Consider the following 21,547-nt stretch of genomic DNA (forward strand, 5'->3'; position numbering starts at 1 on the left):
AATTGCCTGAAGTGGTTGCTCCTGTAATTGCAGGGTTTGAGCAGAGTGCACATGCTTATGTGTGTGTGCAGACACAGTTTTTACACACACACATATTTGTACATAATATTACAAGTGTTTACAGTTCATTCTGCTGCGGTGTGGAGAGAAGTGTGCCAGTAAATGAGGCTTAAACGGTCAGCGAGGCTCGCGACTCCATCACGTCTACACCTTGATTAAGATCTTTTAGGCTGTGACAGTAATTACCTGCCAGCTACTCGTCTTAACCACAATGCACACCCCAGGGAGGGAAGGGGGAAGCTTGAGGAGAAAACAAGAGGAAACAGAGAGAGATGTATGATGAAGACGTAGCAGTTGGAGCTGGGGGAAACGGAAAAATAACTTTTTTTTTCTCGACAAAAAAGTCCAAATAGAATTTGAGGGATTTTAAGAGGGAGTGAAGGACTGAAAGGGAAGATGGCAACTGATGACATTGAATGTGGAGTTCTGAGCTGAACCAGCAGTCTCCTCTGACAAGTTCATTTCTCCTTTTTAGAGTTATAAGACTTTTATCTTCTACAGCAGTGACACTTGTTTCATCTGCGGCAGGGAAAAGCCCCGAAAATGCCTTGAAAGGGAATAGAAAGTATACAAAACTTGACTGGAGATGACTCCTGCAAATACAAACTATTCCTCGTTCAGTTACATGTGATGCATGAACATGGACTTCCAAAACCTGGTCAACATATCTCTAAACTTAAATGCAAGACTTTTGGGTTGAGTTTCACCAACAAGGATTCATTTAATCTAAGAGTAGTTCTAATAAACCTTGTTTAAAATTAATGAATTGAGTGGTGGAATCCAGGGACAAGTCAGAAAAAAAATAGGTAAGTAGATATCTCAACTTCTGCCTTAAATGTAGATCTGTTGAAATCCTCTTTTTAAAAAAAAAAAAAAAAAAAGAAAACATGTACATTTCAAGTTAAAAAGACAGCCAAGCCTTAGTTTGTTTATTTGAGAAAACAAAATCGTTATTTGTAATATTCATGTATTTATTTGATTTGGGATTTGTTTGAAAATTCACCATAATTGTAGTACAGTTCAAAGAAAAAATCTTTAGTCGTTTTTTGTCAGGGAATAAAGGCAAGTCCTTTTGCTCATGATTTGTATCAAATCGTGAGTTGAGTGCAGCGTTACATAGTAAACAGTTAAGTCTATTGATGTAAACCAAAATTAAATACTTTGATTTATAAGGAGATGCTTTCTTACCCAAATTTTTAAATTGAACTTATTTCTCCTTTTATAACTTGTTGGCCAAATTAAAGTAGCATTACTTGTGTTTCTTTGTCTGCCAATGTTAAACAGTTGGTCCAATTTTCCTGTTCAGCTCTGTAACAGTTTCCTTGCTGAACCAAGAGAAATTCAGCATCTTAAATCATATTTCCCTTCACTTTCTTCAAGGATCTTCAATATTTTGCCCAGTCCATCTGTCAAAGGCAGCTGTTTAAAAGCAGTTTAAATTGGAGTTGTTAGTTTGTGTGCAACATAACTAAAGGTACTGTAACCTAGGTTTAGAGTGAAACTGAACTGATGTTTTAAGAGAGGTATAAATGTAACCTTTTTTTATATTTTTGGAACAAAGTTAAACCATGATTCGGTTGAGTGTAAGAACCTCATCCTTTTTGGTGCAACAACCAGAGTAAAGACAAATACCCTGTTCGGATCACAAGTGGACCGATGAGACACATTGCTGTTATCATGCATCTCCAAGTGTCCAGCTCAGATTTTGATACTACCTACGCCACTTCCGCTAGAAGGTCAGATTTCCTCTCACACATTTGTTACATCAGACAACAACTCAAGTTGCTGGTTGCTATCTTGCTAGCAGTACCCTCATTAAGGGCCCCGTAATGATATGAGTCCTCATAATTTTTGGGGCCGTTGTCGCTAATACGACGTATTTTCCTGTTACGTTCTTCTCGGGGACGCATCAGGACACATCAGTGTTTATGCTACAAAGTTTGTGGTCAAATGTGTCCTAGACCACCTCAGCAAGCGGTTTGAATGATACGATCACAATGCGTCTTTGAGCCTGTTTACACTTGTATTAAGCATTGAGCAAGTGATCCGATCTTCCATCCATCCAACCATTTTCATCCGCTTTCTGGGGCTGGATCGCGGGGGCAGCAGGCTAAGCAAGGCATTCCAGACGTCCCTCTCCCCAGCCACAACGTCCAGCTCCTCCTGGAGGACCCCGAGGCGTTTCCCAGGCCAGGCGAGAGATATAATCCCTCCACCGTGTTCTGGGTCTTCCCCGGGTCTCCTACCAGTTGGACGTGCCCAGAACACCTCTAACAGGATCCGCCTGGGAGGATCCTTACCAGATGCCCAAATCACCTCACAAGGCTTCTTTCAACATGAAGAAGCAGCGGCTTTACTCCAAGCTCCCTCCAGATGTCATTTCAACCACTTGTATCCGCAATCTCGTTCTTTCGGTCACTACCCAAAGCTCATGACCATAGGTGAGGGTTGGAACATAGATGGACCAGTAAATCGAGAGCTTTGCCTTCTGGCTCAGCTCCTTCTTCACCACAACAGTCCGGTACAACGCCCGCATCACTGCTGACGCCACACCAAACCGCCTGTCCATCTCACACTTCGTTCTGCCCTCACTCGTGAACAAGACCCTGAGGTACTTAAACTCCTTCACTTGAGGCAGTACCGATCTTCCATCACGCATTTTAAAATAAAGTGTAAACAGGCTCAAAATGTCTCAAAGCCCAGAGACAATAACAGGAAGCATCTGAATCTGAATGCAGATTTTGAGGCATCTGAGCATTTGGGTCAGCACTAAATGTAATCTGCATTCACATTAAATATCAGCTGCTCCTGACAGACTGTGAAATGATAAAAATGAGTAAGTTTGGCCGAATGCCACTGAATGAGCTGTACAAACACAGTATACTGTATGTTCTGTTGTATTCAACCAGGCATCAGTGTTCTGCTGCACCAACAAATGTCAGCCTATCTCTGCCGAGGATTAACAATGCATCTCCTCCTGTCTTCTATCTGTATCTCCCCTTCCTTTGTTCCTGTTTTGTCAGCCATTGTAACTCCCGTCTTTTCACCTCCTACGAATTAAGGCCCGCGTTCAGCCATCAATCACGCGAGTGCAGTCTTAAACAGAACAAGGAGATAAAGAGGCGCGGGCTGTAATGCTTATTTGTCCATCAACTCCCTCTAACTGACTAACAGGCTGAATCACAGTTAGCTTGCCAGTGATGGCCCTGTGCTGTGTGGGAACCGCTGTGTTATTTGGTTTGATTTCTGAAGCCGTTCTGGTTTATTTGGTTGTCAGAGCGAGGTGTGAAGGTGGTTTTGCCGCGCTACCTGCTCGCCTTGTGACTGCTGATCCATGAAGACAAACTCATTTTCTCCTCCGCCGGTAATGAAGAATGAAATCCTTTTGTTTAACGGCGGTGGGTTTAGCACACAATTGTCTTTACTTCTGTCTGCGCCTACAGCAGGCCAAGTGGATTTTGCTTAAGTGCCTTGTGCTCCCTCACTGAGACGGATGATTCATTTAAAGAGGCATTCAAGCATATGTTGTTAGCTTGCTGCCTTTCATACACCGCCTCATGGCCTCCCAGTCACACACACACGCACACATGCACACTCATGTCTTCAAGTGGCTGTTAATACACACATTCACACACATGCACATGGGAAGATGCATCAATGTATATGCATAGGACTCCTGCTCTTAAATGCCAAACACTTGGTAATTACCAATGCAAATTACAGGCAGTAATTGTATACCCCCACAACGTTTAAGTGTCTTCTCACATTCAAATTAGATTTGCTTGCTTATGCTTTCTGAATTAAATCATAACTCCTCAGCCCACAAATTACAATTCTCACGATAATTAATTCCTTTCAGTCACTTTTCACCTTCACCTTAGGGGAATTCTTAGGGCAAAGTAACATACATGCAAATCACCTTTGCAGCTAGACATTATACTTTTTTTCCATACATTTTAATCACCCTAAAGCTGAAAACTAATCAGCTTATATTCGCAGTTAGGTTCGTAGTGTCAAACCTAGTGAATGATTACCTGACTGCTCAAAGTGTTTTAGCATCTTCAGGTCTCCAGATGAACTTTTTACATTGGTTGCACTTATGTACCTTTATACTTGTGCATTTATCTACCAGTTTTAGTTACTTTTCGGGTCAAGATTTAGTGTGAAAACGTGATCCATTTTGAATGATTATGCATTTTTATAAATTAAACCACATAACAGTATATTAAGTAGTTAAAATTAGCTCTGCATCAGTTATAATAATCTAATAATATATTTGTTATATATACCTAATCTGAGTGGGGTCATTCTGCATAAAGAGTACTTTTACTATTTGTTTTTTTAAGAAAATTTTGATGCTGATATTTTTGTACTTTTACTTGAGTAAAAGACCTGAATACTTCTTCCACCACTGGTTGCACTGGTGCAGCAGACTTTTTAATTTTGTGCCAGCAGAAGTAAATTAATTTATGGGCACCCAGGTTTTCACCGCACCTTATATAATACCAATAATATTTTTCAGCATCATCTTTTTTGTCTGCTCCAATGCACATTGGTAATTTTCTTATTAACACATAATCTAAATGATTGTAAACAGGAATAAACATTCAGATAAATGCAGATGAGGGTCCGAGGGGCCACTTTGTCGCGGTCTTCCCCACAAAACAAGAGTAGATGAAGAAGCTACTTTTGTTTTTTGTGCAAGCTTTGATGCAAGCAGTATTACCCTGTGAAATTGACCAAGGCCAGATTAAACCCTCAGAATCCCAAGCAATTACAGGGATTTTTTTTGTGTGCTCCACTCAAATTTTACTCACCGTGGTCTCTTTTTTTCCTGCAATATAAAAATCTTTCACCTGTATGGACAGTATGTACATAGCTCGAAGTAGTGAGACATTATACCTGCCCAAAAATGCCTCAAAGAGAAAATTAAATATATAAAAACTAAACATAAAACTAGCAATGAAAACTAACTAAACTCATCAAAAAGTCAGAACTAAAATAGAATAAACTAACTGAAAATTGAAAACTATTACAACCTTGGTGCAGAGCTTGTTCTGATGCCCCGTGGTGGTAAAAAAAGAAAAAAAATGAATGCTTTAAAGTGCATAATAATAAAATTTGAAATTAAATAACCAATTCTTGGGTAACCTGTTTCATTCCTGCCTCCTCACACACTCCTGGCCACTGTAATTTAGCTATCTCCCTCCTCAGGTTAGCAATTAAGCATCCTCAGGTTTTTCTGAAATCACCTCATTTCTTACAGAGAGCGCAATTATCATACAGTGGGTGCTTGAGAAAAATGGATTTGCATTTCTGTCAGTACTTCAGTCAGCCTTCCCCAGACTCGCCCCTTGCACTTTGGAGAAGCAGGAAAGCCAGGGGTTGTTAACAGAAGGAAATATAATAGTCCTTCATTAGAGCACTGGCTCATATCCAGTGTACCTTTACTTCATCCTGCAAACCCGGGTCAAATAGCACTTTAAATTATTCAGTGTTTATTTTAACCTTCTTATAGTGCTTGATGGGCGAGGTTCCACTGCAACAAGACAGAAACATGCACTAAACAGATTTCTCTTTACTTCTTTTGTGTTCTGTTTAATTTTACCCGAACCATCTGGCTCACACATTAGCCAAACTAATTTTCAAATGCTATATTGCTCTCTTCTTCTAATGCTTTGTATGCCTCCCACTTTGCCTCAGTCCTTTAATACTTTCTTCTATCCATACTCCCTTTCCTCATGTCTCCAGGTCCCTCCGTCCTCCCTTGCTTCCATCTGTAGTCACTTTTTTTTTGTCCTGATGTTGTTTTTCTCTCCGAATCCCCCTCCGTCTTCCTCCTCCTCTCTCTACTTGGCAAACAGTTAGTATATTATTTGTGCTCATAGCAGGTGTTCCTGTATGGCTGGAAGGGCTTATACCTGACATTTACTACAATAACATCCACAGCCAAGACAATGAATACTATTCTGAGTAATGTTCCTTATCCAGCCTCTAAATACACTGAAATAAAGAAGGATGGCTCATTCAGCTGCTTAGAAACACTACATTTTTGTTCAATTGTCTGCACAAAAAAAGATTCCTGCAACATCTGATGCTTCCCCGTGGTGTTAAAGGGGTCAGTCCTAATCCCTCGGTGCTTCCTGTGGCACCGAGTTTCCTCCCTCCCAATTGGCTGGGATGCATGTAGGAGGCGACGCTGCCATCCAGTAACATGGCAGATGTCTCTCACTGTGTGATTACTCAGTGTCAAGTAGGCGGTGAAAACAGGTGACACGTTTATTTGTGGGGCGTTTGCGAAGAAAGCTTTGACGATTAGTCATCGTTTGTGCAAATGTTCCCTCTTTTCACTTTCACTTCCCAAAGAGACCAGTTTAAAATAAAATAAAAAACAGTTGCCACACATTGCATTGCAGTCAGTTCTTACTCCCACACCAGTAGATTTCCCCGTAAAACCTGACTACGGCTATCTATTCAGACAAAGAGCCTACCTGTTGCACGGAGGACAGATGATAACAATCTGGCTCTTCAGTGCAAAGGCAGCAAGAATAATGCTGGAGCACTTCAGCCCAGTCTGTGTGTAGTGTACTCATGTAACACTTACTATACACTACAGTGGTCTGCTGTACTACAGTCCTGCTATTGTCTGTAGAGGACATCTTCTGCAGCCTCCCACTAACCCCATTTAAAGTGGAATCTTTCACGTTTAAAAGGTCAGATGTGGGTTTTTTAGGGCATCAGTCCATGCGGGATATGTGAACAGGCAAAGCTCATTTTACTAAACTGCTCCTGCAATGCAGACATAGCGAGCTAGAAGGGCACTCAGAGAGCACAGACCTCTGCCAAGCCTGCACTATATCTCACAGTGTTAACGCTCTGACTTGCGAGGGGGCGTTTACATTAATTTACTCAGTAGGGAACTCATTTTTGTGATTATTCTGACTCCACATGAATGCAGCACCAATGCCCAAATCTCACAATGTTAACAAAGGTGAAAAGTAATTTGTGCAACCACCACATGAATCCACTCCAAAATTGAATAGGTTCTTCTTTGGCCTGTGCTACACCCTTCTAACAAGTTCCATGAAATCAGGCCAGTAGTTTTTCCATAATCCTGCTGACAAACAAACAAAGACACTGAGCCAAAAACATAACCTCCTTTGCAGAGGAAATTATATTACTCATGAACTTAAATGTGTGCTGACATTCCAGTTTTTCCCCCATTGATAAACTTTTGTATACTCTATCTCTGATATGTGATGGTGGGTCTAATGGATTATATGGACTAGGGCCTAAAATAGTGAGGATTTGCTTATTTCTCCTGTCTGTTTCATTGATTATAAGTTGAATATCTATGAATCGACAAATATCCTGTTAAATACTTATCAGCTTGGACTCTAAGAAAATGTGATGGGCAATTTTAACAGTTTTTATAGTATAAGCAATTGACAAATTAAATACTTTCTTTATTTCATTTGAACACTATAACTCCTAACAACATTTTTTTTTTAATCCATCTTACATCAATCTGTATACCTGTGTTGATCTCATCTACTTGTTGCCATTTTTCTGGCTCTGGTACAGAAACATGACTTCCACTTCTTCATCTGTTCCATCTTGTGCTGCACCACAACAAATCAAGCAGTAAAGAAACACCAGTACTCCTATTTATTCGAATTTTGGTGATGTGTTGAGGCTGTTGCTGTGGGGAGTGCAGGGGAAAGAAAGCAGTGACATGAAGCAAAAAGTTGAAATAGAATCAACCTTTTGAAGAAAGCTGACATCATGTGGTTGCCAATCACTTAACCAGCAAGTCAGAAAAGAGTACACTAAACCTCCCTGTCTCTATGGGACAGGAGCAACAAACAACTATAGTACAAGAAAGTTTATAACACTATATGGGTAAAAATGAAACACAAGCACTAACCCCAAACTATAATAATAATGATAATCTAAAAATATATATTTATAGGTGCCTTTCTTGTCACTCAGAATGGGGATTTAATATGTGATTTCAGGTACAATATGCCCTTTTAAACAGATGGGTTTTGATGGAGAAATAAAGATTTTTTTTACACACATTAAACAAACCAGCAAATAGTGAATTTGTCCTCCACATTTAACCCAAGCTCAATTAGTCATTCCTGGGAGACACAGGCTGCCCTCAAAGAGTTGTTCCCATACCAGGAGTTGAACCCGGGCCACCTGGGTGAAAACCAGGAATCCTAACCGCTAGACCATATGGGATATCTACAAACTCCTTCATCAGCTTCATCAAAAATGCTCTTTGATTTGGAAAAGAAAGAAGAGTGCTTGAGTATAAGAGGCTCTCCCTATGTTGAGGTTCTTCAAGTGTCAGGGAATCCAAACAAAACACATCTCAAGTGTGTCAGGTGTTTTAAAAAAATCTCCAAAATAGCTATGTTTCTGCAGATCTTCCACCTGGCATGTGCCTAATGCATCTGGAAAACAAAGCTGATGCTTACCAGCAGTGAGACAGATACACTATCTGCTTCACATTAACCTCCCTCTGCGTTCCCAATGTCTGTTGACCCAGACATATTATAAACCTACAGGTAGGCGCCTGAGAGCGTGTTATCGGGAGATGAGCGTGCCTCACAGAGACACACACCACAGCGCAATCTCTATCGTGTCGCACAGTAGGAACACTTGTCACAAGCGGTGTAATGTGCGTATAATCTGAACTCACATGCACACACATAAAGCTCTGACTGCTCAGACTGGAGGGCATGCTGGGACATGGCGCCCTGTTGCAGCAGCAGATATCGCAGCATTGACGGCTAATGAATGTATACAGTAGATTCCCCCGAGGTAATACTTGACTACAATCTCCAGAGTCTCTCCCCAGATCTACAGCACATATGATGATTAATATTCATCATATGACTCCTCCATTGCCTGCAGATGCCCCCTCCGTATCCACTGGGACCTACACACCCTGACACTAACAATATATCCATTTACACACAGCCGGCTTGATGTGATGCATACTCGACTGTGTGCTGTGCTAAGGTTAAGGTGTCTAGCTCAAGGGCGATGTGGTGTAGCGGTGGCAGGTACGGTCCCGCTGGGAATCGAGGAGCCTCGTCATGTATTCAGACCCCCAGCTGGTAAATACACGTTTAATGCTACGGAGTCAGCAGGGGCGAGCGCTGTGCATGGAATACACGATCACTTCAAGTGATTTACTTTGAAGCGGCGAGGGTTTGAGGGACTGGGAGGAAGATTTTCAGTGTCAGCACATGAAGACTGTACACTGCTCTGCACTATATGAAAGCTAACTCGTGTGAGTGAGGAGTTTCACATTTTGCAGAAGTTTCTCGGTGTATAATGTATAAATATCAATATCATACTTATAAGAATAGTTCTATGGAATGGCATGGTTATGTAGCAGAAACCAAACAAAACCTCATTTTCAATGCAGTGGGCTGTGGGTTTTTTTTTAACTTTATTTATATAGCACCTTTTAAAAACAGCATTTTACAAAGTGCTTCGACAGAGAATGATGCCATAAGGCTAAAAAACAATTCTTACATTAAAAGAAAAGCAAGAAGAGACAGAGCAGGAAAAATACAAGACATTCTCAGATATACACAAAACTAAAGGTAAAAGGAGTAAAACAAGTAAAAAGTGAAGAAGTAAAAAGGAGTGGTGAGATAGAAAGCATCTTGTGCATGGCACAAAGGTGTGCATCCTGGATTGTGAAGATTTTTTAATTCATTTTTCAAAATATCACTATTTACGTAGGACGTGTTGCGGCATTGCACTCTGATTCTGATCAGACACCTTTTAGGGGAGCTCCGCCCCATTGTGTGATAGGTCTACACCTGGTCAGTAACACAATTCACTCTGGATTTCCACCCTGACTCATCTCATCTGTAAATTTAGCCTACCTATCTTTCTGAGTTTTAAAGTGTGCTACAAGGTTCGATTTTCCAATAATATTCAAATAGTTTCCTGCGAATATCAATGTTCAATGTGTATGTGCTGGATGGTGTTTTATGGAGTTGCCGATGTTGTAGTGTGGCATGTAATGTATGACTACATACTTCCTGCGGGTACTGCACTAGTTACATAAAAGCAAGTTTATAAAAGTTGGTTTTTAGAAGTCTGTGATGGATTATATCAGACAGGACAAGAAAAACTTCAGAAACTAATTTTCTTGATTTTTGATTGCAGGTTTCTTTTAATAATTAATTTGGATAATTTGGTTTATGTAAATGGGGTTAAGACATTAAATTAGACTAAAAACAATTATAAGCAAAAGTATTCTGCTGAAATAACACTATGGTAAGCTTCGATCTGGTAAAATTTTTGTCTAAAGTTTTCATCACATTATTTGTTAAAGGACCACAGAAAGTTTAAAAAAGTTTTAAGATTAAACCTTAATCTGCATAATACTAACATACTATCACCATATATAGTTGCTATGGCAAATGTGTTGTTAAACAGCTGGCTTTTTACATACTCTACAAAAAAACATTCATTTGGATTTGTGTTTCTGGTCTCATGTAAATGTGCAGTTTATTGTCTTTTAGCTCTGTTTTTGGTCTCCACCAACTATTACGGGAAATATCTGGCTGTTCTGCTGTTAAATGCTCCACTATGTTTACCAGCTGTGTCTGTTTGCTCTTTAGTGATGAGCTGGTACTAGTCTACCATGGGGTTTAAGATTTTTTTTTTTCTAAAAACAGCTGCCCGGAAATGACACCAATTAGAGCCACAAGATGGAACCAAAACAGTGAAGTCATGGGCTGTAAAGCCAAAACACTAAGCTGAAAGTTGCTAAACTGCTTCTTCAGGCTGAGGGGAAACTGCAGTGTCGGATGATGCTCTTTTCTCCGTTTATCACTACAAATGGCCTCCTTCACATTAAACAGCCATTTTACCACATTGTTCATGTAAAAATATTTTACAGTTTTAAGGGCAAAAGCACTTTTGCCGACTCAGCATTTTGTGCTGACATTCAACAGTTGTACAGAGGGAACTCTACACAGACACTCGTTTCTCCGCCGACAATAAGCCGCATGTCTTTTGGCACTGCAGCCACTAAACATCATGTCTATTGAGTAAGGGAAATAATGCTCCCTTTTCGCCTGGAGAGACTCACTCTATTGCAGTTACTATGCTGGTGCTATCATTATCTGTATTGCACTCTCCTCCCACACAAATTGAATGCAACAAGTTCACTCCTGTTCTCTGGGGGGTTTGTACAAATGCATTGTGGGAAATCTATGGAAAAGCCAAATGCAGAGTTAGATAAGGCGGTGTGAGTGAGAGTGCCAAAATGGACATAATAAACCGCAGAAAGCATCTGATAGTAAGTTCATCTGCGGTAAGACGTTTCCATAAACCCAAAAAATTTACATTTTACATTCAATGAGTGTTTTAGATCATCAAATGTACTTTGATTTCAAGAAAAGTAAACTGAATTTCCTCCATGCAACTTTTTGAGACTGTTTTATGATGACAGCACAGATTTAGGTCCTCTGCTTTTTCGCTTTATCAGATGTGAGATGCGTGTAAATAATGTTTAAGCAGCAGCAGACAGTTTGGGTAACATTCATTTCTAAACTGAGTGGTTGTGCAACTCAATTCAACTCATTTATGTAATTATCAACACAAGTTTCTGCATTATTCCTACTTTATGTAAGACCTGTCTTGCATTATAAGGGCTCCAAACATGGACCAGAATGTGTTAAGGTGAGCCTGCAATTTCTGTTTTTCTGACTCCAAGAAAAGAAAAACTTTGCAATAAATCTCAAACGAGGCGATCGTTCTCACAACACCCACACATAACAAACACACTCCGAAATGTTCCTGAACACATGCACATTGCTACACAGGAGCATTAATACACTCAAAAGTCCCACTCACAAACACTTGAACAAGTTCTACTAGCTTGCATGCACTGGCGGAACCAATTGTTTGTGGAAATGATTTCTTATTTAATTACCAGACAAGCAAATTAGTTTAAACTTGAAATCACGGAGCCACTCAAGGGGAATTAAAGTGTTTCCAAAAGTTTTCAGTAGAGAGGAAAATGAAATTTTCTTGGTGATTGTTTATGTCGTTGAGAAGAATGCTTTGCACTGCCACCAAGGTTTATCAGCAGCAGAGTATACACAGCATCTCCCCCAAGAGAAGCGTGAGGGCTGAATCACTTTCTCAATGCATCTTTCACACGGAGAGAATATATATTTTCAATACTGCACATTTGGAAACTGCATCCAAATGCTGAAAGCTGCTTCTTTAAGTTGTCACTGTGTGAAAAAGGATAATGATGCCATCAGTGGCAATGGTGCCTTCAGGGACTGAGCGGATGCATGAGTCAGATTAAATGGAAATTGAGGAAAACACAAAGAAAATGTCTTGGGTTTTCTCTCTCATCCGTTTGCTTATGATAATTTCACACAAGACGTTTTATTGTTTTGTTAAAGTGACACAGTGCTTTCAACTGTAAAGGTTTGCAATCACATTAAATAAAGATGCTTAAAGCACAAAATACATTGTAAATTTGCAGTAAGTGATTTTTTCCAGGCAGCTCTTTTTGCCTTAACTTCAAAACAACTCAGATAATTCTGTTCTCACGATTCATGCGTAAGTAGCAACCAGCATAAAAGAAAGTTTAATTGGTTTAGTATGAGTCATCCTGTGGACCAACAGAATATAAGCAACTTTTGCATCACACTCTTTGTCTTTTTTCCCTCATAAGAAGGCAAGGCCCAGCCTCATTTCCAGCCCTCCTTGTCTCAACTTGAGAAATGTAAAAATATTAAAATTACTACTACACTCTATGAGTCATCTATGGCTTGTACAACTGGTCCAACTAGCCTTCGTGACACAGAGAGATCCTGACAAGCTTTGGATTTCTTGTTGGTTCATGTCTTTCCAAAACCAACCAACACAAGTGCAAAAGTGTAACGTTTACTCATATACATAACATAAACTGCAATTGTTAGCATGTCTAGCTAACTAGCATACTACCCAGAGTACCAACTGTCCTATATTTGAAGGCCAAAGTATGGATGGATGGATGGATGGATGGATAGATAGACTTTATTGATCCCAAACTGGTTACAAGTAAGCACATTCACTGTGTGTAATTTAAATGCTATCGGAGTTTAGTTAGCAGCTCTGTGCTGTAGTAGAGAATAGAGCTAACGTTAGCTAGCTTTAGCCAATAAAATCAAACAGTAGCATTTGTCCCTTCAAATCGATATTTTGCTGGATAGAAATGACAATCCTGCCTTTCTTTACCTCTATCCGAAATCAAGGGACAGACAGATTATTGAGAATTTGAAGTGTTAAATGTGCTGCAGTTATTATTGTAAACTGAATATGTGCTGTGTGAGAAAAGAAGGCTTGACAGGCAGCAACAGTATGTAAGGAGGAGGCAGGGCTCAGCAAAGAGTCAATTTTAGATCTAACATGAGTGTAAACATATTGCGATGATACATAACTTTTTGAAAGCTTCTCATCTGTTCGTCTGCCTCGAACTTTGTGATGAATAATTTTCAGAGTTTGAGCAGAAGGCGACACGCAGCGCCACCTTCCCACCACAGAACTGCTCAGTGCTGGCAGAAGAGCAGCAGTTCTGCCTGATGGAAAGAAATAAGAGCCCATTACTGCACGCACAAAGGGAAATAAGAGTTGTCAGTGTTTCTGAGCCAATGACGCCATGTGGGGTCATCATTATTCACTCGGGGTCGCTGTTGTGAGAGACACGGGAGTCAGACAGGAAAGAGAAAACGCTGAGTGGAATACAGTACGCTGCGATCCTTTCCTTATTGTGAATCCCACTTTCCTGCTACATCACCGCTGTCCTCTCTGCTGTCGAGTCATCACATTTCTGCAGAAAATGAGATTCGCTGTGCCACGAAGACTGATGATCCCCTTTAACCTCAGCCACTGAAGCACTCCGTTCCAAAATAGCAACCAAGCCTTTTTGTCCCTGCTCTTTGAAGGCCCTCTCATATCTTATGTTTAAGTGCTGTTGACTTTGAACATGCCCTGTTCGAGTCTTGATAGGGCGCCGTATCAGCTGAGCGACTTGAGGAGGATCGTTTCCTTCAAGTGTGCTCCAAGAACACTCAACAAGCATATCCCAAGGGCAAATTGGATAGCACTGTGGTAATAGACTTGCTTTTTGCACTTGAGCGGTATATCATTGGCTTAGGATCTTGTCCTAGAGTCGGGAATGTTGTGGTCATGCTTATTTCACCCGTGTGGTGGTTTAAGTTACATTGCATGGAGAGTTTTCAAGTAACAACACGTCTTAATATGATAACAAAAAAATATGGCTGATACTAAGAAACCAGGGGCTAAATTTATGTCATTACCCCACATTTAAACCCAGTATTTAAGGAGGAAGAATATGTTCACCTTATGCACACTTCAGGCCATTTTTATAGTGTATAATATGATGTTATTTTTTGATTAATAGCTATTGTAACTCTTTAATTGCATTGTACCCAACAATGGCAATGGCATGACCCCAGAGACACAATTTGATTACCCTTTGTTATTTTCAGTTTATCCTCAACTATGAAGTCTGTTTTGATCTATAAACTCTTCTGACAATTGATTTTGATTGGGATAGTACTACTGGACATGGATTTTAGGTACCTGTGATAACTTCATGGTAATTCAGGAGCCTAAATAGCCACAGCAATGGGAGGATCATGAGACAATGGGCCCCTGTGCACAGTCCCGCAAAAGGCTCCACCACCTTTCCTACAGAGAACCAAGACACAAGGACTTTACAGCTCTTTATAGTCATAATGTATCTCTTGTGGTTTTGTGGTCATTTTGTACCTCTTTGTGGCTGTTTCTTGTCACTTTGTAGTTTATTCTTTGTCTGTGGTTGTTTTGCCTCTTTTTGTAGTCGTTTTATGATTCTGTGAGGCTGTTTTACACCTTTTTATAGTCGTTGTGAGTCACTTTGTGTCTCTTTGTAAGCTGTTTGAAATCTGTTTGTACGTTGTAGTTGTTATGTGCTTTTGTATTCTTTTCAACACGGTCGCCAGAATAAATGTTGGCACTTTACATTTCTGCAAACCACAGATAACTTTGACTTTTTGAACCATAAATAACTTTAATCAGAACATCTATAAAGTGATGCAATCCATAGTCATTGTGACGCGTGTCGACCACTGAATTAAACATGCTGTAGCCAAGTGACGATTTCAACACGCTGTAAAGATGTGATGATTGCTGTTTTAAAAACTTTGGTTAAGGGTTCAACGCCAAAACCACACGAAACCTCCAATAACAAGACAATAAATTCAATTAAATTAAAATCCTGGGTGGGTTGGTGCCATTGACAGAGACTAGTAGAGCAGAGAGAGAGGTTGATGAGCAAACAGATCATAGTTTCATCCAGGTTTAATTGTGGTAGTGAGTCACACAAGACAAATTGATTCCTGTATTTGTGTGTAGAAGAGTTGGCTTAATAAAATCATCTCCCACTCATCATCCAAGTTTGGGCCATTTATTGAATAGTTATGGTTTGTTTGAGCGACCTTCATCATCCATTTCATACGGATGAGTAGATATATGTGGAATGCCTGTTGAAGGTTGCTTACCAATAGTTGTAGTAAACTGTGGGAGTGGAGCTAAAGCTCATGCTGTGTGCCCAGTTTCACGTTTATTGAGATTTATAAAAGAGCCAAGCATACAAACGAGCTTATAAATATGACAGAAAACAAGTTGATGCATATTTTCTTTATGCATTTAATTTGAGTTGAGTGCATTGCAAAGAAGAGGTTTATTCTAATAGAAAGCTTACTACTGCATGTACACATCTTGCTTTTCTCATTTTTTATTTGCTCTCTGTGCAAACTTAAGCACCCACATCCTCACAGATCCAAGAAAATATCGGTAAAAATCACACCAGAATATTTTAGTTATGGACTATTTTTGCTGTTTTCATAACTGACTAATTCACAGCACTGAGTCGAAGGGTATCAGAGGTTCATGTAGCCAATTTAGCAGCACAAACAAGCTAATGACAGGAATATAACCAGCAGCCAGGTCTGTGCAGGTAAACACAGCCTCTTGTTTATTTGTGATTTTGTGAGAGGCGAGTTGTGAAAGATTAAGAGAAAGAGATATGGAGAGGAATATAACGGCTAAAATGCAGGGAGAAAAAGTGAGAGAGTGGAAGAATCTCATAGAGACTCAGACAGGGGAGAAAAAAACTATTCTCTGGGAACACAATGCCGGATGGCGTGCTCCAGCTAAATAAATTATCACGGGGGCTATTTTTAAGCTGAAGTGTAAATGCAGTAATCCTTGGAGCAGGAGCTGCGAAGAGCCAACACACAGAAGCCACATCAGGGAATACAGCTCTGCCTTTATCTTCCCCTCCCGCCCGCCCCGCTCTCTCTCTCTCTCTTCCCTCTCTCCCTTTCTCTCTCTCACACACACATCCTCCACTCCCAGCACCTCTATCTTTTCTCGCTTTATCCGTTTCCCGTTCCCGTCTTCGTTTTTCTCTTTCTTTTCTCCCCTTCCCTTTCATATGGTAAAAGCCTCCTTTCTGTGTCGGAGTATTTTGCTTATCACTGAGACCTCTATGGGGACTCCACTGAGTTCTATTGTAATAAACAATAACAGACGTTTGAACAAGACAGGGAGGGGAAACATGTAAGTGGCACGCAAAGAAGCAGCAGTCAGAGGATATTAGGCCACAGTGGGTCATTCTGCAACTTGCAAACAAATCTTTCTTAGCGGATGTTAGAATGTTTGGCTTTTTTTATTTATATATGTATATACTTTGGTCCCTGTGGGAGGATGTTGTCAGGTCGAGGGAAAGTTTGTGAAAGAAGTCACAGCTCCTCGGCTGTTTTGGTATGGGAGAGGAGAACCTCCTCTGCTGCTGTTTAATAGCACATAATGGGATGTCGTTAATCACCAGCGCAGGCTGAGGTTTCACAAGGTTAATGACGATGTAGCCAAGCTCTCGACTGTGTCCCGTTCCTCAGGTATTTATCAGTGTCAGCAGAAACCTGAGAGCTGGGGGCAGTTCAGAGTTCTCTCACTCACCGTGTCCACACGTCTTTAACTCTTCTTCTCTTCCTCGTCTCTCTTACCTCTCCATTTCTCACTCTTTTCCTCAATGTGTAACACACTTGAGAAACCAGTTATCCCAATATGGATAAGATCTTTTATCATAATCTGCTATATTGGGATATCTTGGGCTGCAACTAATGACTATTTGTGTTATCTATAAATCTGCTGATGCTTTTCTAGATTATTCAAATATCAATTTGGTTTATTAAATAGTTTAAAATGTGTCTTTAAATGTATTTTTTTATCAACTGACCAACAGTATAGAAAAACTGATTTTGCAACAAAAATCTCAGCTTCTAAGGTCCATTTACTGGAAATGTTCCAGAGCTTTCAGCCATATTTTATGTACATACAGTGGTAGTAGTAATTATAGTAGTGGTCGTAGTAGTTGTAGTAGTAGTAGTAGTAGTAGTAGTAGTATAGTTATTATTATTATTATTATTAGTATTATGGCCTTAAACAGCCAATAAAGTTTGCGTTTTGTTTTTGACCAATAGTCGTCCCTTGTTAACTGATCAGCCAAATCCTCAGGTATTCAACGATACTTTAGCTTCTGTATGTCTGCCAACTGTGTGTTACTAGGACAACAAATTTAACCTTCATCAATAAAGTGGCATGTGTTATGTAGCTGTCTGTTGCAGTTTTAACCAGCAGTCAGTTGTCAGAGTCAGAGCCACAAAATTAGCAGAGAGCTAAAAATGCAACTTTCAAGTGCAGCAGCAACACTATAGCTAACAAAGAGTAGACACAGCTTTAAGGTAGCACCCAATACTTTGGTAAAATAAGTATCCAGTGTGGATAATGTACTCTTTAAATACAAGCATGGGTATGATCTGAGTAAAAACTAATGGTGAAGGAATGATCTCACTGTGTAGCTTTTTAAAATAGTTCTCATGTGATCAAAAATATTGATCTAAAGTACAACTTCTTATCAACCCATATAAATGTCAGGCTTAAAATATCAACTTCCTGTGCAGTCCCACCCATTACAAGACAAAACTCTTCCTTAAAGTGTATAGCTGTGTACACTACCAGCCAAAATTTGGACATACCTTCTCATACAATGGTTTCTCTTTCTTTATTATTATTTTCAATATTGTAGATTAACATTTTTTTTAAATCAGAACTATGATGGAGCACATATGAAATTATGTAGTAAACAAAAACATGTCAAACAAACCAGAATGTGTTATATTTTAGAGTCTTCAGAGTGACCTTTAACCTTTTGCTTTATTGGTCTCAAACAAGGCAAGAAATTCCACAAATGAACTCTTGACAAGTTGCACCTATTAACTGAAAACCTCATGAATCTGACTGAGAGAATAAGAGAATAATAATTATAAGAATAACTTTATTTATATAGCACCTTTTAAAAACAGCAGTTTATAAAGTGCTTGGACAGAGAGCAGTTAATTACAACAAGAATGATGCCATAAGGCTAAAAACAATTCTTACATTAAAAAAAACAACAAGAGACAGAGCAGGAACAATCACAAGACATTCTCAGATACACAGAAAATAAAAGGTAAAAGGAGTTAAAAAAAAAAGTAAAAAGTGAAGAAGTAAAAAAGGAGTGGTAAGTTAGAAAGAATTTCATAAAAACAAGTCTATAAAAGTGGGTTTTAAGAAGTGATTTACAAGAAGTGACTAATTGTGCGCGCCTTATCTCCTCGGGCAGCCCGTTTCAAAGTCGGGGCGCTCTGGTGGAGAAAGCCCAGTCACCTTTGGTTTTTAGTTTTGACTTTGGAACGGTCAGAAGGACCCGAGAATCTAAGGATGCGGCCTGTATAGACTTAGTAATTCTGTTAAATAGCTGGGAGCCAGACCTAAAAGAGCTTTAAAAGTGATCAGTAAAATCTTAAAATCAAACCTAAAACAAACAGGGAGCCAGAGCAAAAAAGGTAAGATCTGGGTGATGTGATGTCGTCTGTTAAAACCGGTAGGAAGCCGAGCTGCTGCTGCGAGGGTAACACCATGGGTTTTATTCTGAGGAATGGAGGGTAAATGGAAAAAACAGGACTAGACAACTTTTTTGATGTATGGGTTGAAAGTTAGGCTTGAGTTGAATGGTACTCCCAGATTTCTGGTGGAGGACTTTATGTTGGCGGATAGTGGACCGAGAAGATTTTGGAATTGACTAATTGTGTTTGAAGGAATGAACAGTATGATTTCAGTTTTGGAGTTATTGAGGTGGAGGAAGTGTGCAAAGCTGTCATCAAAACAAGAGGTGGCTTCTGTGAAGAATCTAAAATATAAAACCTGATTTGTTTAACACTTTTTTCTTTTTTTACTACATAATTCTTTCATAGTATGTCTTCAATATTAATATACAATGTTGAAAATAATACAAAGTAAATAAAAACCATTGAATGAGCTAGTGTGTCCAGACTTTTGACTGGTAGTGTATGTCAGACTTTTGCTTCACTTCCTGCAGTTTCTTGGCCTGGGTATACCCAGACTACCTTGCATGCTCGATTTCATTTCGAACTGCCAAAGGGTCTGGAAACCAGGGAGGTTTCTTAGCCCTGTTTTAGGGATCCAATTACAGAACGGGGAGGGACGGCAAGACGATGACACGTACTACCCGGCAGACGGAAGCTTGTAGTTTTCTTACGGATCCAACATGGCTGCAGCAGACGCGAAACTGTCTTTAGCTGTAGATGGTGTTTTAAATAGTTTAGAGCGAAAGTTGAAAGGCAAAGGGTCTCTCGGGGGCTCCGCTGTCCCCCGGCTCGTAGCGAGATCACCGGCGTTACGGTAGTGGGGCTAATAGCGGTAGCGGGGCTAATAGCGGTAGTGTTACGCCGGTGATCTCGATACGAGCCGGGGGACAGCGGAGCCGCCGAGAGACCCGCAGCAGCTTGTTTATTGCACATAAAATCAGTGGATGTTTGTGGCTGAATGACATGAGGGGGAATAAAGCGTGAAAATAAATAATCTTGCAGAAACCGAGAACTGGAGAAGCAAAGCAGCAGCAACACTCTCTCACAGACACACACACAACAAACATCCATTTCTGTCGCTCTACATACGTCATCTGGTATAACTGATCTGATTGGCTAAGAGCTACCTACAGACGCTTTTGATAGACATTCTAAGCGCCCAATAAACGGCTCCGGAGGATCGTAAACCACACCTCCTCTATGGAGAAATGAACGGCTGGTTCCCAGACTAGATCTCATTTGAGATTTGTCTGGTGTTAGCCAGGCTAGCAGTGTCTAACTCTCTGCCAGAAATCAAATATTTTAACAAAATGTTGACATATTCCTTTAATTTTTCAAGTCTCAATTAGTGTTTCTGCAACAGGATGTTTAGTGATGCAGCTCTCAGTCAACAGAAACTATTCTAGGAACTGGGATATAAAATGCAGCATCATAGTTATTCCTGTGCTTTAAAAAACAGAAGTAGCTGAAGCCTTGGGCTAATCACACCAGTAATGTCAGCGTAGTAAAACTAGGCCTCTCCTCTTTAACACCATGAATCATCTAAAGGCAGATCTACACAACTTTCCACAGCCGTGCTTTCACCCACGTAGACGAGTGTACAAATATAGATACATGCAGACATCAGCATACATGCGCCAAAATAAATGAGGGGCTTGTTTTTTACTGTTCCACTTTTTGCTCCTTTGCATCGCCATCTTCAAGCCCTGAAGGCCATGACAGCTCTGTGTCAGGAGAGATATCCTGCATGATAGAGCAGTGCAGTAAAGAAATGGTACTGAGCTCAGTTTGACAGTCCCCTGCCGAGCAAGTAAAGGAAGCTGCAGCATGGAGGCAAGGTCTGTGTGTGTATATATGTGTGTGTGTATGTGTGTCAGTGTATGTGTTGGCAGGTGGCAATGGAAAAGGCACAGTAGCAAACAAATCCAACTTGACACACACAACTAGAATACCAAAATACAAGCACTTTGAGAACCAGCATTCCTCTGTTTCTTGCTCTGCATAAAATAGACTTATTTACTTAACCTCACTGGGTTACGCTGATGAGGAGCGCTGCTTTAAAGCGATAGATGGAGAGGGGGAAAACTTCTCGTCAGTTGTTTATGTTGTTGAAATCAGGGCAGGAGAAGAAGCAGGCGTGCTCGCTCTGAGTCGCAGAATAAGATGACCTATTTTGAACACACGCTGGGAAACGAGGCTCTCTAAACCTTATCTGAGCACCACAGAGGCTCCAAACTCTACATTTATAAATATATATTGCCATGTATGCACCCGTGTGCATCTATGTGTCTGATTCCTTCCTAAGGGGTCTGAACTTTAACTTTAATTATCTTAACCTGTGGCTGATGTGATGAGCCTGAACTCAATCATCCCTCACTTTCAGTAACCGCACCTTCAGCTGGACGCCTTGGAGTCAGACAGACAGTAAACTTAACATAAATCAATAT

General features: G+C 40.2%; 1 protein-coding gene and 1 non-coding gene across 2 annotated transcripts in view; one reads left to right on the top strand and one right to left on the bottom strand.

Annotated features, from left to right (window-relative positions):
* The window catches only part of samd12 (sterile alpha motif domain containing 12), a 141,206-nt gene that overhangs the window by 108,244 nt on the left and 11,415 nt on the right, over positions 1-21,547 (top strand). The gene's annotated exons all lie outside the window — the stretch shown is intronic.
* On the bottom strand, positions 8,236-8,307 carry trnae-uuc (transfer RNA glutamic acid (anticodon UUC)). The gene has a single exon. It is a non-coding gene; the product is annotated as a tRNA-Glu (tRNA).

Source organism: Centropristis striata, chromosome 14, assembly GCF_030273125.1.
Source record: "Centropristis striata isolate RG_2023a ecotype Rhode Island chromosome 14, C.striata_1.0, whole genome shotgun sequence".
Taxonomy (NCBI): Eukaryota; Metazoa; Chordata; class Actinopteri; order Perciformes; family Serranidae; genus Centropristis; species Centropristis striata.